Here is a 15,333-nt window from a genome sequence, read left to right on the forward strand (position 1 = left end):
AAGTGTGTCTAGGAGGGTAGGAAAAGGGGAGGTCGTGGCCTCGAATGGAGGGATGAATTGATTCTCAGGTTATAAATCAGAGAATTTCTTGAGCTGTCGCCATCGCGCCCGCAGCACAGCACCCCTGTCATGAATTGGCAGGATCTGGGGGTTGTTACTGAGGGAAATTAATGGGGCATACATACACGTCAGCTTAGCTCGCTTGCACAAACTCTCCCATGCCCAGCATACGCAGGCTACAGTTTCAATTTGAGCCCTCTATGTTTTGTAAGGTGTGTAGAGCACCGTTGTCAATAGCCACAGGATGCGCGGTCCAATTCTATGGCCGTGTGTGGCTAGAATGAAGTTGGATGAAGCCAATAGTGGAGGAATTGTGCTTGGGCACACAACGCATATAGCTTCATGTCAAGCGCCCCCCTACCACCCTGAGCAAGCGTCAGAGTGAGGAGGTCCCAAGACACACACAGTTGTTTATTTGCCCATATCAGTGTTGTCAGATTGGATTTGGTATGCTTAAAACATTGGGCCATCAGAGGAAGGGAAAAGTTAATTAACAAATATAAAAACGTAGGGAAGACTATCATCTTCAATATCGCTGTGTGTCCTGCTAGAGGCAATGGCAGTTTAGACCAGGCAGGAATTCTGTCTTTCAGCCAATGGATGGCCCACTGTAGTTAGCATACCAAAATTCTTCAGAGTCATGTCTTAGCCACATAGCTAAGTACCGAATTGGTTTCGACACCCATTTTATTCTGTATGAAATGGCAGCGTCCAGTCAGTGAGGGGAAATAAAATGGATTTGGACCAGCTGATTTGTATTCCTTACTAGTCATCGAATTGTACTACCTCGCACATCAGAGGAGCAAGGTTCACACGCGGGTCATTTGCGTAAAGTGTGATATCAGCGTACACCCATACCACCAAACCTCTGGTGGTACAACCAATGCCCCTATTTGCATGGCATTGTCAGAGCCAAGTGACAGCAGGCATCCTGGTCTCGTACCGTGAATGACTGGGAAGGGGTCGGAGAGTAATCGATTCAACCGAACCGGAGCTGTGGGCATAGTGTAAAGGAGCTGTATTTGCCTGAGGAATTGTGGGCTGAATCTAAGATGTGCTAGCAGGGGAAGGCGTATGCCTATTCCAGGGAATCAAACACCTTGGTGGAATCTAAAATAAGAGCGGTCGCAGAGATCTGGGGGCTCAGATCACGCATAAACGCGAAGATGGTGTGCAGGTTATGCGAGGTGGAACGTCTTGGGATAACCTTCGATTGATCAGGCCGAACTATGGTTGGCAGGAGAGGTAGCAAGCGATTAGAAAGGATCTTGGCATAGATTTTGTTATCGATGTTAATTAATGAGAGAGGCCTGTAGGAGTTGCATTGGTTTGCCGGTTTGTCCGGTTTAAGAAGCGTTAATATTACCGCTGCTCTCAGAAAGGGCGGCAAGTTCCCTACGTCTAATGATTTCTGAAACATAGCAGGAAGGTGCAGGGCCAGCAAGGAGGTAAACTTCTTGTAAAAGGCAGTGGTCTGGCCATTTAGTCCGGGCGCCTTGTCACCGGGTAGGCTATGATGACCTGTTCCATTTCCTCCATAGTAATGGGCAAAACTTAATAGACACAGTGGGCATGATCGAGCCATAGCAACGGTATAGAGTCAAACTATTCAGTTAGTTCAGCTGACCCCAGAACAGGGGTGGCCATGTATAAATCAGATTAGAAAGAGGTCATTACTCCCAACAGGTCCAAAGGGGAGGAGGGAGCAGGGTTAGACTCCTCATCGAGGAGTTCCACTACATATGAAGAATTTCTTGGTCGTCGTACCATGCCTGCAAGTGTCTTGCCTATGCAATCACCCTCTCCGAATCTCCGAGCCTGTGAGTACCGGTCAAAATAACGAGTTTCCCTAATAGCTTCGTCATGAAACTTAGACAATGCTTCCCAGATGTGTGCTAGTTTGGTGCCATTTTTGGACTGAACATAGTCCATCTCCCACACCCCAATGTCTACTTCAAGTCGAGCGAGGCGGCCATAAATGGCCTTCAGAAATCAAGACCGTTTAAAAATGCTTGTTCCCCGAATCAATCAATCAATCAATCAAGCATTTGTATAGCGCGCTACTCACCCGGAGGGTCTCAAGGCGCTTGGGGGAGGGGGGTCCGCTACTGCTCGAACAGCCAGGTCTTGAGTTGCTTCCTGAAGGAGAGGTGGTCTTGGGTCAGGCGGAGGTGGATGGGGAGGGAGTTCCACGTCTTGGCAGCCAGGTAGGAGAAAGATCTTCCTCCTGTTGTGGCTCTTCGGATGCGGGGGACGGCGGCGAGGGCGTGGCTGGTTGATCGAATATGGCGGGTGGGAGTGTAGAAGGTCAAGCGGTCGTTGAGGTATCTTGGGCCTTGGTTGTGGAGAGCTTTGTGTGCGTGGGTGAGGCGTCGGAACGTGATTCTCTTGCTGACGGGGAGCCAGTGCTGGTTTCTAAGGTGTACGGAGATGTGGCTGTGTCGGGGAATGTCCAGGATGAGGCGTGCTGAGGCGTTCTGGATGCGCTGGAGTCGTTTCTGGAGTTTGGCTGTGGTTCCGGCGTAGAGGGAGTTGCCGTAGTCCAGTCGGCTGGTGACGAGGGCCTGGGTGATCGTCTTCCTGGTTTCGGTGGGGATCCACCGAAAGATCTTACGTAGCATGCGTAGGATGTTGAAGCATGATGCGGAGACAGCGTTGACTTGTCTGGTCATGGAGAGGGAGGAGTCCAGGACGAAGCCCAGGTTGTGTGCGTGGTCTGTTGGTTTGGGTGCGCTGCCAAGGGCAGGGGGCCACCAGGAGTCGTCCCAGGCGGAGGGTGATGATCCCAGGATGAGGACTTCCGTCTTATCTGAGTTCAGTTTCAGGCGGCTGTTCGTCATCCACTCGGCTACGTCTTTCATCTCTGGTGTAGGTTGGTTCTGGCGGTGGCAGGGTCGTTGGTGAGGGAGAGGATCAGCTGGGTGTCGTCGGCGTAGGAGAGGATGTTGAGGTTGTGTTGGCGTGAGATGGCTGCGAGGGGGCTCATGTAGATGTTGAAGAGGGTGGGGCTGAGTGATGATCCTTGTGGTACGCCGCAGATGACTTCGGTGGCCTCTGATCTGAACGGGGGTAGGCGGACTCTCTTAGTTCTTCCGGCGAGGAAGGAGATGATCCATTCCAATTACCCCTTTGAAGGCCTCCCAAAGTGTGGATGGTAATTCAACGTTATTGGCGAACAAATCCACTATCTCTATGCAAATCTCCTGCTGGAATGGAGTGTCACGCTGCGCATTCGGTGACAGTTACCTGGTTAACACACGGGGAGCTGCAGTTCCAGCAGAACTGGGGCATAGTCCGATAATGTGCGAGTAAGATTGTCCACTCTAGAGTGGTTCATGACTGGACATTCCTGGAAGTTAGTAAGTAGTCTATCCTGGACCAAGTGTTAAGGTGCACTGATACGCATGTACCTTCCGAAGAGTTCATGATTGCGTGTCTCCAGACGTCTCGTAAGTAATTATCTTTAGGATACGGTTTCCTTAAGGTGCTGCACGGTGTTGCTATTCATCAAGGGATACATTGAAATCTCCACCCAGATTATCGTGCGGGTGTCAAGGCCTGAAATTAGTCTCCAGATCCCAGAGAAGAATTTAGGATCATCCACATTCAGGCATAGATGACAGCCAGGATTATTGGTTGCTTGTATACCAATCCGGCTAAAATTACATATCGCCCTTCATTGTCGATGAGGGATTGGGACAGCTGCTATGGGAGCCGCTTGCGCACCAGAACAGCAACGTCTTTGGCGTAACTGGAGTATATTGAGTGTATGCATCCCCACACAATCTGTAGTGCAGTCTGGAGGATGTTGAACTCCCCAAGTGAGTATCCTGTAGGAAGCAGATGTCTGTTCTGTGCCTAATGAGGTAATCGTGGACCAAGCGTGTCTTCCTGTGGTCATTAAAGCTGCACATATTCCATGTGATACAAGTAGTGCTGGCCATCGTGTCGCTGAAGTGTGGGAAAGAGGCTTAACTAGGCCCTGTACTATGCTATGGATGGTGCGATTGGGAGAAATCTGTTCAGTGTACTGTAGCTGGATCTCAGGAAGAAAAAGGAAACAAACCAAAAATATTCATACAAAGCAAAGAACCCCATTTCTCCCCTCATCCACACCAACCCATAAACTTGATAGAGAAAATCCCTTCTGCCCCCCCCCCAGCCTCTCCCTGTCATTTCCCACTGAACTTAGTGATAGAAATGGAAATCTCAAAGGGAGCAGAGGATATCCAGGCGGACTACCCCACCTAATAGGATTGGGCGGCTGGGCCTAAGAGTAGTACCTAGATTAGAGCCTAAGAATAGTACGAGGACAACCTAATGAATGTAAATTACAAGTGACTCCCACTCGGACAACATACTGGTAGCAATTGTAAAGGGTGCAACTGGGCAGGGCCGCCTGACGAGTAATAAACACATGTGAAATTTAGACAGTGGTGAATAAGGGCCAACAATGCGGTGGCACGGTGCAAAAAGGCCACCAAGCGACAGGTTATTAATCATTGTCATTTAAGAGTCTCGGAGGTTGCGTACCCCCGTGATGGTGTGCTTAGCGAACTTCAGGGCGGATTTAGCATCAGTGAAAAAGTGTTGTTTGCCATCTAGGGTGATCACAATTTGCCCTGGTAGACTAGTGCATAGGGGGTTTCCGCTTTATGAAGAATCCGTTTGGCGAGCATGAACTTGCAGCGGGCAGCCTGCACCGACACCGTGAAATTTGCATAGAATGACAGGTTGTACCATTGGTCCTGAATGGAACCCTGCTCACAGGCAAGACGCAGACCATGTCTCTGTCCCAGTAGTTCATTAGGCATGCGACAATGGGGCAAGCCAGTGTGCCCGGGGTCGGGCCTAGTGAGTGGTGCGCATGCTCAACGAGAAAGACCGCGGACAGACCTTCCCCAAACGGTTTGCGCAGCATGTTCAGCTCAAAGTCTTCCATTTTGGTGATAGCTATGGACTCCAGGACACCACTGATCCACAGATTGTTACGCCACTTTTTTGGCCTTTAAGAGTTCAGGTACCCTGTTCATCTTCAGTAGTTGTTCTTAAGCGTCCGCCTATGTGTTGTTTGCATCAGATACGTGATTTTACAGATGGTCCAGCCTGTCCTCATGTTTATCAACATGTTATTTGACATGATCCAATCGGCTGATGAGGACATCTAGTTTGGCGTCTATTGCTTTCAGGCTCGTTTTTACGTCCACTAGTTCTTTAATGTGAAAGTCTTGATGATTGCTGCTTTTTCTTTCACGCTGTCCTAGTGTGAGGTTACAGCTCGTCTTTAAACCCTTTGTGTGGCAATCCTTGGATGCACCTTCGAGATGCCCAGGGAAGACAGGGCTACATGGAAGGCCAACTACTTCACCAAATTCACCCAACTGTAGGAAGATTACCCAAAGTGCTTCATTGTGGGAGCAGACGATGTTGGGTCGAAGCAAATGCAGCAGATCTGCATAACCCTACGAGGAAAGGCTGTGGTACTCGTAGTGAAGAACACCATGATGAGTAAGGCCATCCGTAGGCACTTGGAGAACAACCCTGTCCAGGAAAAGCTACTGAATTACATTCGAGGTAATGTTGGCTTTGTGTTCACCAAGGCCGATCTGACGGAGATTTGTTACAGGCTTCTGGCCAATAAGGTGCCAGCTTCGGCTCTTGCAGGTGCCAATGCCCCATGTGATGTGACTGTACCTGCTCAGAACACAGGGGTGGGTCTTGAGAAGACTTCGTTTCTCCAGGTTTTGGACATAACCAAAAAGATCGCCAGAGGAACTATTGAAATCTTGAGTGATGTACAGCTTATCAAGACTGGAGACAAAGTAGATGCCAACGAAGCCACACTCCTCAATATGTTGAACATTTCCCCGTTCACCTTCGGTCTGATTATCCAGCAGGTGTACAACAATGGCAGCATCTACAACCTTAAGGTTATTGATATCACAAAAGAGGCCCTGCATGTCTGATTTTTGGAGGTTGTCCTTAATGTTGCCAACGTCTGTCTGCAGATTGGGTACTCCACAATTCCGTCTGTGCCTCATTCCATCATTAATGGATACAAGCAAGTCCTAGCTGTGGAGGCAGAGACAGACTACAGCTTTCCTCTGACAGATAAGGTCAAGGCTTTCCTGGCTGACCCCTCTGCCTTTGTGGTTGCTGCAGCTCCCGCAGCAGCTCCTAAGGAGAAGAAAGAGGAATCTGAGGAGTCGGACGAGGACATGGGATTTGGCCTTTTCGACTAGTCTGTATCCAATCTTATCCTCTGCAGTAAAAAAGAAAGTCTAGGTGACCGCCCTGCTCAGATCGCTCCAGGAAGCCTCAGATCTTGTCTTGTGGTCCACTTGCCAGGAAAGTCACCTGCTCGCGAACGAGAGCTTCAATTGCTTGCTGTCATGTTTGCACATGGACGAGGTCTGCAGCAATCACGGCAGGCTCTGTGCTGCAGGTTAGCGAAAGAGTTCAACCCCGAAGTACCACGAAATTTAAGCAGACGAGGCTGGGTGGACTAGGAGCCAGAGATAAGGGTATTATGGGCCACAGCAGAAGATGCGGTGTCATCCGAGCCTGACGCACCCTGGAACACTTCTCCAAGCAAGGGGCACGAGCAGGCCCGGATCTCATGCACAGTGAGGGGACCATGCGCTGTCCGGAGCACCAGGTTGCCACATCAGGCTCCTCGCTGACACGAACACCAGCACCACAGGAGACTTTCCTCATTATCATCTGTGCCATGCTAAGAACATTTGCCAGAATCAGTGGTGATTTTATTAGTTTCTTATGAAAAGACGCTGAGCAGCAGTACTCTGTTATTACTAGTCAGACTGCTTTGTCATTGTTGAAGAGGTGAAAATAACAGTGTGTGACCAGCTGACGTAAAAGTGTGGTGTAGGCGTCCACTGATTCTCTTTGTATTTGGCACATACTGTTCAATATATAGTATTCACCATCTCTGGTGCGTTGGATATCGAAATGTTCTTTCAGACGTCTTTATCATGTTTTCCAGAATGTTATTAGCAGATCCTCAATGTCATCACCTACCAGATTGACAAACAGACTGCATGCATGGGCGTCAGAAATGTTGTCCTTGTCGCATGCTCGTGGTTCTCACATTTACTAAGGCATTTCTCCTATCCAGTGCCCAGCATGCATAATGGCATCAGATATTCTGAATGGCAGGGTTCTGGGAAACATGATGAAACTTTTCCTTTCATCATCCACCGATACAGTAGGATCATCGATTCCCAGACCAGACGAATGGGGGGACAGCACGTCAGGCAAAAGAAGGCAGCAATGGTGGCACAAAGCCCAAAATTCAAGAGAATTCAAGAGAGAGGGCACCTATACAGGATACTACGTATTTTATTTGTGTACTTGTTTTAGCATGAATCACCCAAAGGTATCAGAAGACGTCATATAGAACGTAAGGGGTATCAAAAATAACATTTTAGGGGGGCGTGGCTAGCAGCCGCGGAACATGGCCGCAGGCTCAGTGTGCTGCGCTAGCAACCAGCATTACTGCCCCGTACATCCGACACAAGCCTGGCCCGGAACGCCGATTCTGAGTGGTAAGCAAGCAGGGAGGCGGCGGTGCCCGCAAAACATTAAAAATCGTGCGGCGATCGGCAGTGGTGGAGCTGGGAAACGATCGGCGGCCAGACGCGAGAGCGGACAGAGGGCGACTTTCCGGAGGCTGTATGTTATGTTATGTTACTGATTTTTGTACCGCGCACAGCTGCCCCAGCAAAGGGGCGTCCTGGCGCCTAAAAAGGTGAACACAACAACACAGAATGCCGCGGGGTTACTTAATTTTATTAAAAAGGAACGTTTTGATGACACCTCTAAACCTGGTTAAATCTTCCACAGCACGGATATCGTAGGGAAGAGCGTTCCAGAGCTTGGCAGCTACTACTCGGAAGGAGCGGCCACCCGTCCTGTTCAACAGAAAACGGGGAACAACAGCTAAGTTCTGGCCCAAGGATCTCAAAGAGCGAGAAGGAATGTACGGAGTAAGGAGATTCGTAAGAATAGGAGGGGTCAGGCCTTTCAAAATTTTGAAGGCCAGGCAAAGGAGGAGCCGCCGCCGCGAAGTCATCTGTGAAGGCAAGAGTGAGCTGTGGCCCGAGCCCCAACGGCGGTGAGGTAGAGGGGCCCGGCGTGAAGACATGTGAACCAGCAGAGTGAGTAAGGCGGACTGCGGCACATCCAAGCGCGGGTGCGGCCGGAAACAGAGCAGCCTTTTGGCCGTCCTCAGAGCCCCAGCGGAGTGAGCGAGGCGGACTGCGCAACATCCAAGCAGCCGCCCCAGGGCAGCGTGGGTGCGGCTGAGAAGCAGAGCAGCACCGGAGCCATCCTCGGTGGCAAGGGCCACCCACCCGAGGGGAGTAGAGACCAGTGCAGCGCGGGTGAGTCGGCTCAGAGGTTCCCCCCCTCTGACTGGTGATTTGCGTGGACCCTAGGCCTGTGAGATCCTGGCCCCTTGGGGGTGCATGGCGACTGACAGGGCATCGGCCCGATAGTGCGACGAGTGGGAAGTGGTGATAACAGCCGCCCCAGCTTAACGCAGCTCTACCGGTGAAGTCAAGCAGGAGGCTGGGCCGCAATTGGACTGCGTACTGCTCGCATCAGTGGAGAGGCCCGAACGAGACCCTTCTTTCCTAGCCGGAGCAGGCTACTGCTGAACTGGCCGTGCCCGGTGGGAAGTGGCCCCACTATTCCAAGGACTGCAAAATGGGCCGCACCAAGGGGACAGGGCCCGACCACATTGATAAATACATGGTAGCCATGGGGCGTGATGATGGAGCGGTCGGAAGGGACCCACATGAGGATGTCAGTGACCAGGACCCGGATACAACTTTGAAAGACATTATGAGGGCAATTTGCAAATTGAAAGGGACCTTAGAGCCGAAACTGGACTCAGTTACTGAAGAGGTAAATCTCCTCCGGGCTGATTTTCGCAAGATGTCTGAAAAGGTGGCCACGGCAGAAGCGGACATTAGGGGCGTCCAAGCCAAAACAAAATGCCTGGAGGAACAGGTGATGACTCTCTCGAAGAATCAGGCTGACATTTACACCCGGCTCAAAGACCAAGAAGGAAGGGCTCGGCGCAACAATATCCGGGTGGTGGGTGTGCCGGAGGGCATGGAGGGGCCATCCGTAGACCTCTTTCTGGAGGGCTTGATCCTGAACCATCTCAAGACTATACGACTGTCGCTGTTTTTCTCAATAGAGCGGGTTCATAGAGCATTGGGGGAGGAGCCCCGACCGGGCGCGCCCCCACATACCATCATTGTCCGCATCCTAAACTTTAGGGATTGAGATGCCATAATGAAGGCAGCACGGATGCATGGAGACCTCAGACACGAAAAGCTACAATCTGGTTCTTTCCGGACTTCACGCTGCATGTACAGCGCCAGCGACGCTCCTTTGATGGGGTGAAACGAGCCCTTAGGGAACAGGGCGTGAAGTACATGATGCTCTTTCCGGTCCAACTTAAAATCCTTGACAATGGAAAGGCGAACTTCTTTGACAAGCCGGAGGAGGCGAGCCACTGGCTGGAGGGCTGGCGCACAATGAGCAGCAAAGAAGGGCACAGGAGATCGCCGATGGACCGGGGTGGTAAAGAGTCGGGCATGGAGGTCGGGAGCTCGCCCACCGGATAGATGCGCCGATAACGGACAGATGAGTAACCACTGAGACACCCATTCGGGGGCTAAGACTATTGTGAAGTTTAGGCCCTGGAATGTGAATGGGCTGGGCAATAAGATTAAGCGCACACTGGTGATGCAGTACCTGAAGAGGCATTCCCCAGATGTCGTTCTTATCCAGGAATCCCACTTGCGGGGCAGCAGATGTAAAGCCCTAGACCGGTTTGGATATACAATGGTAGCACACTCTGGGTTTACGTCGGGGGCCCGGGGAGTGGGCATTCTCATACGCAAAGCGCTACCCCTAGTGATTACGGACACTTGGACAGATACTGCGGGGTGTTTTGTCGCGGCTGCGGGCAAATGGGAGGGGCGCTTGTTGGTATTCGGTTCCTTTTATGTACCGCCAGGGCTCCACTCGGTGATCCTCCAACAGCTCTGCTCACTCATAACTGACCTCCCCTAAGGCACCCTACTTCTTGGAGGTGACACAAATGCAGTAATGAAACCGGAAATGGATAGGTCTGGCCCTCAATCGGGCACGCAGGGGGAACATGGCCTTGCAGAATTCATGGGGGCGCTAGGTCTGGATTTATGACGGGCCCTACACTGAGACACTACACTTTTTACTCTGCTAGACACGGGTCCTTCTCTAGACTTGACCATCTGTTCACACACACACAGACAGAGTGGGGGACTTCTCTACAGCCCACCATATGGCAAGGGGGATCTCTGATCATGCGCCGGTGTGTGCTACACTTCAAGGCCCGCTAATTGACAGGTCAGCCTTCCCGTGGATAGATCCATGGCGAGTGTGTGATCCGATACTGAGCGATAAGCTCCAGGAGGGATCCGGGCTGTACTTCACACAGAATAAGGGGACGGTACAATCGCATATCACGTTCTGGTAAGCATACAAGACAGTGTTGAGGGGGCAGGCGCAGGCTTTAATAGGAGCTCAAAAGAAGGCAGAGACCCTGCAATGTAGGCAAATTGAGCAGGAGATCAGCCATATGGAGGGTGAGGCTGAGATGACATCATGCGCGGAGGCGCGACATCTGTTGGCGTTGAAACAAAGGGATCTGCGGGCCTTAGTGGAAGGTGAGGCACAGGCAAATGCGCTGGCCACCCAGCACCGCCTATACGATGTCGGGGATAAGGCCCTCAAACTCCTAGCGAGGCTGGAGAGGCGCGATAGGGGCAGGTCCTGGGTGGTGGGGATCCGAGATGCGGAGGGGGTACTTTGGTCCATTAGTTCTGATATCGCAGATGCATTTGCGACACACTTCGGGCGCGTATACGCCCCAGTAAGCACGAGGTCCGCAATGGACTGTGAAGAATTTCTCAGGGATTTAAATTTGCCAATGGTCCCCCGGGAAAATATGACGCCCTGGAGGTGGTCATTACGGTAGTAGAGCTGGGTAAGGCAGTGAGTTCGCTTCGGGCGGGTAAGGTATCCGGGCCCAATGGGCTCCCGGTAGTAATCTATAAGAAGCAGGCAATGATCATCCTCCCCCCGCTCTTAGCGATGCTACAGGAGGCGCGGGAGGTGGAGCATCTCCCGGCGGACCAAATGGCAGCCACGATCGTAGTGATCTACAAGGAGGGCAAGCCGGCTGATCAGTGCAGTTCCTATAGGCCTATCTCCCTCATCAACGTGGAGGCTAAGGTACTGGCAAAGGTGTTGGCGGACAGGGTGCAGTCGGTAATCAAAGACCTGGTACATGTGGACCAGTCAGGGTTGATGCCTGGTAGAAGCACTAGGCACAAGCTCCGGAGGCTTTATGGGGCACTGCATATGACTGGTGTGAACGTATCTCAGCAGACGGCATTGATGTCGCTTGATGCCTTAATGGCCTCCGACAGTATTGAATGGCCATACCTATTTATGGTCCTCCAGCGGCTGAACTTTGGCCCATCCTTTTGTAGCTGGGTCAGACTCCTATATGAGGGGTCCATGGTACGAGTGCGGGTGAATGGTGCCCTGTCCAGATCCTTTCAGCTTCGGAGGAGCAATCGGCAGGGGTGCCTTCTTTCCCCGCTCCTGTTTGCCATGGCGTTGGAGCCTCTGGCTCTTTGGGTCAGGAGAGATCCTGAGATTTGTGGGTTGCGGGCACCGGACGATTGGGAGGAGCATATTTCTCTGTACGCCGATGACATTGTACTATACACAGCCATATTACTCCATAGTGCGGGTCCTTCACATTTTTGAGTTGTTTGGTAGCTATTTGGGATGCAATATCAACTGGTGAAAGTCAGTGATCTTTCCTCTCCGGTCTTCCCCCCAGGGTCCTGCGGTGCTGCACGGCTCCGGTGGTGGTGGTGGACGGGTTTAAATACTTGGGGATTTTCATCACCAGTGACCAGAAAGAATTCCTGGCGAAAAACCTGGGGTCTTAAATGAGGCATCTCACTGCCGATGTTAGCCACTGGCGCTCACTCCCACTCTCACTTATGGGACAGGCTGCCCTGTACAAGATGCTGATGCTACCGCGGCTTCTTTATATATTATAGAACACTCCCTATCAGATACAACACAATATTTTTAAGCGCATAGCACAGGAGGTGCGGCCTCTCCTGTGGGCTGGAGGGTCGCCGAGAATTGCCCTACACAAGTTATATAGGGGGGGTCTTTGATGGAGGGATTGCAGTTCCAGATGTCAGGTTGTACTACTGGGCCTCTCAACTGCAGGTGATTAATGATTGGGTATACGTAGGGATGGATGAACCAGCCTACAGAGTGGTTGGGCAACGATGTCGCAGGGCAATTGTAAATCGCTTTTGTTTACTCCCGGCGGAAGGCCCGGCCTGGCCGGAGCATACTAAAGTGGTGGTCCAATGCTGGGGAGACGCCAATAAACTGCTGGGCTGGGCGGGGAGGCTGATGGGCAGAACCCCGCTTTGGGTGGGTGATCCTCTCAAGGAGGTGGCTGCGCTGACGGGACTCAGGGGGTTGGCGGTTAAAAGGCAATGAATATTTGGGCGATGTGTGGAAGAGGGACGCCCCCGCACGTTTGAATACCTGCAGAAAGAGTATAACATGCACGATTCAAAGCGGAACACGCATATGCGGCTTCTACATGCTCTGCGCACTCACATCCAGCAAGGGGTCTCCATTCCAGAATATTTCCTGATGGAGGACCGGCTACTGCTGGACCCCATACAGGGGAAACCAACCTCTACGATTTACCGCAAACTGATTAACAACCTCCCGGATCCCTTGGTCTCCCTTAGGGAAGCTTGGGCTGGTGATCTAGGCGACTCTGGATGATGAGGACTGGCAGGAGGCGCTCCAGAGCCCTAGAGAAGTGGCTATACGCGTCAGATTTAGGCTGGTGCAGTTCAAAATTCTGCATCGCACCTACTATCCTCGCACTCACCTATTTTCCTTGGGTTGTTCCCTGTCAGCGCTGTGTGTTAGGGGGTGCAGGGAGGAAGATACCTTCATACATATCTTGTAGGAGTGTCTTGAGATTTCCATATTCTGGTGGAAGGTTACGGAAGTCATGTCGGATGTGGTGGGCGCACCTGTTCCACTTGACCCAAAATGGCTACTCCTAATGATTAGAGGGGATGCAGATTGGTCCAGGTATGTGGGTATATGGCTGGTGCTGTCAGCGGGGTGGCAAAGCGTAACATTGCCAGAAGTTGGGGGGCGTCGGCCCCCCCACAGGTTGAGGAATAGAAACGTGATCTCTATTGGTGTCAGAGGGCAGAGGAAACAGTATATAAGAGTAGGGGGTGAGCTAAGAAATGGGAAAAGGTGTGGATGCTGTGGAGAAGGTATAGAGGGCTGTTGGGGACAGAATTGTAATATGAAGAAGGGCAACATGGTGGCATGCTTAACCTGAGAAAGTGTTAATTATGATCCTCTGTGCATGGCATCTAAAGTACTCATGACATTGTCTCAGTATAATGTGGTCTCTCGAGCTTTTGTTAATAAAAAGATTTTTTTTTAAAGAAAATAACATCTTAGGAGTTCAGAGAACACTTTCACATGGTGTTCGAGGGCATCATCATGGGGAACTGTAGAAATCAGTGCAATTTAGGTACATATCTGAAGGAAATCAGTTAAGGTGCAACATCAGACCAGTGCTTTATTTGTAAGAGAATATGTATACCAGGACCCAGAGGTTTTCTCAGATATCTGCCACTGGTGCTGATGAATGACAGGGTTGCCGAATATGGACGTTTTCTTGTCTTGATTCCACCCAATTCCGCTTTCTTCCACCACTATACACTCCTTGCCACTTCATCTCATTCTTACAGGTTCCTTTTCAACCCTCCTTTCTACCTTTGTTACGGTTTTCAGTTTTTCTTCTTTGATTCCCACCTTTTTTGCCTTTCATACTCCTGTCAAAGCCTGATGGTGAAAAATAAGTCCCGGTCCCCAAACAGGACACTGCAACCACCAGCTCAAATTAATAACTTCATTAGGCTAAAAACAGATCACACACAAATGAAAAACAAAGGAAGGCACAAGATCATGGAATTGTGGTTAATTATATCGCAAAAGGTTATATAATTGATTGCAACTATAAAACGTTTAAGGTATTGCTGAACACAATGTATCAATATTGTGCCAATCTGGAGTAGGATTAATTTGTAGATCAAAGCTGCATGGTTGCCTTTTGTTTACGAGGATGCATGTGTGCTTTAAATGAAGACACATCAAAGAAGATACACAAAGACGGACTGACTGTAGCGGGCACCAGGTGTTTTCCAGGTGGGCCGTAAGGCTGGGGGCCGGTTTTATTACTTGCATCCGGTTTTGCAGCAGTGCTTCTCAGTGCAACACCCGATTCCCCCAACCGGGGCTGGTCGAGCAGATTGCTGGGCTGGTTTCTGTTACCAGTCCAGCAGTGGAGACAGACCCTATTGTGGTGACCAGAGAGGACATCTATTTACCTTCCCATTTAGCACATGATACGTTTTTGATGGCACTCCAAAGTTATGCTCACTCTCAAGGGCCCTCTTCCTCCTCACCCCATAGGGCCGCTCTCACTAAGGCCACTCAGTGTCTTGTCTGATATACAAGCCTTAGAAACTAAAACTTTTTATAGTAAGAACTATATTTTGTTATTATGAAACTGACATAACTCATGGCATTATTATCAGGATTCAGAGGAGGGGAATAACTTGCCATAATTGCTCTATTCACCAGTATTATGATGGGTTTCTTGCAGCATCCATAGTCTATTGTGACGGCACCGACTTGTGGTATCAATTTCCAGTTTGCTGTCAATATTATTCTGAGGTTACTGGTATGGGTGCTGGGTGTGTGTCCGAGTTCAGCTGGCCACCATGGGATCCTGGACCGGCAACTGACTAGGTACCAGAAGCGGGAGATCGGTCTTGGAGTAAGTGTGACTACAGACCGACCCCATCCCAGGAGGATCCATGGAGCAACAACATATTACCTCAGATAAAATCATATTTCCTTTCAGAAAACGCTAAAAGCACAAAACCGTAAGTCAGCTGGTCCTTGGATGTCAATCTTGTGTAAGTGCCTGATTAGGATAACATGTGAGGCCATGTCAAACGCTGCAGAGAGGCTCAGGAGAAACAGGGCTGCAATGTCTCCTGTGTCAAGGATCATGCAGATATTGTCTGTGGCGGGGATGAGTGC

General features: G+C 50.6%; 1 protein-coding gene and 1 pseudogene across 1 annotated transcript in view; one reads left to right on the forward strand and one right to left on the reverse strand.

Annotated features, from left to right (window-relative positions):
* RASL10B (RAS like family 10 member B) overlaps positions 1–15,333 on the reverse strand; it is a 466,401-nt gene that overhangs the window by 180,974 nt on the left and 270,094 nt on the right. The window lies entirely within an intron of this gene.
* LOC146858986 (large ribosomal subunit protein uL10 pseudogene) lies at positions 5,320–6,302 on the forward strand (annotated as a pseudogene).

This window comes from Triturus cristatus, chromosome 3_2 (genome assembly GCF_964204655.1).
Source record: "Triturus cristatus chromosome 3_2, aTriCri1.1, whole genome shotgun sequence".
NCBI lineage: Eukaryota > Metazoa > Chordata > Amphibia > Caudata > Salamandridae > Triturus > Triturus cristatus.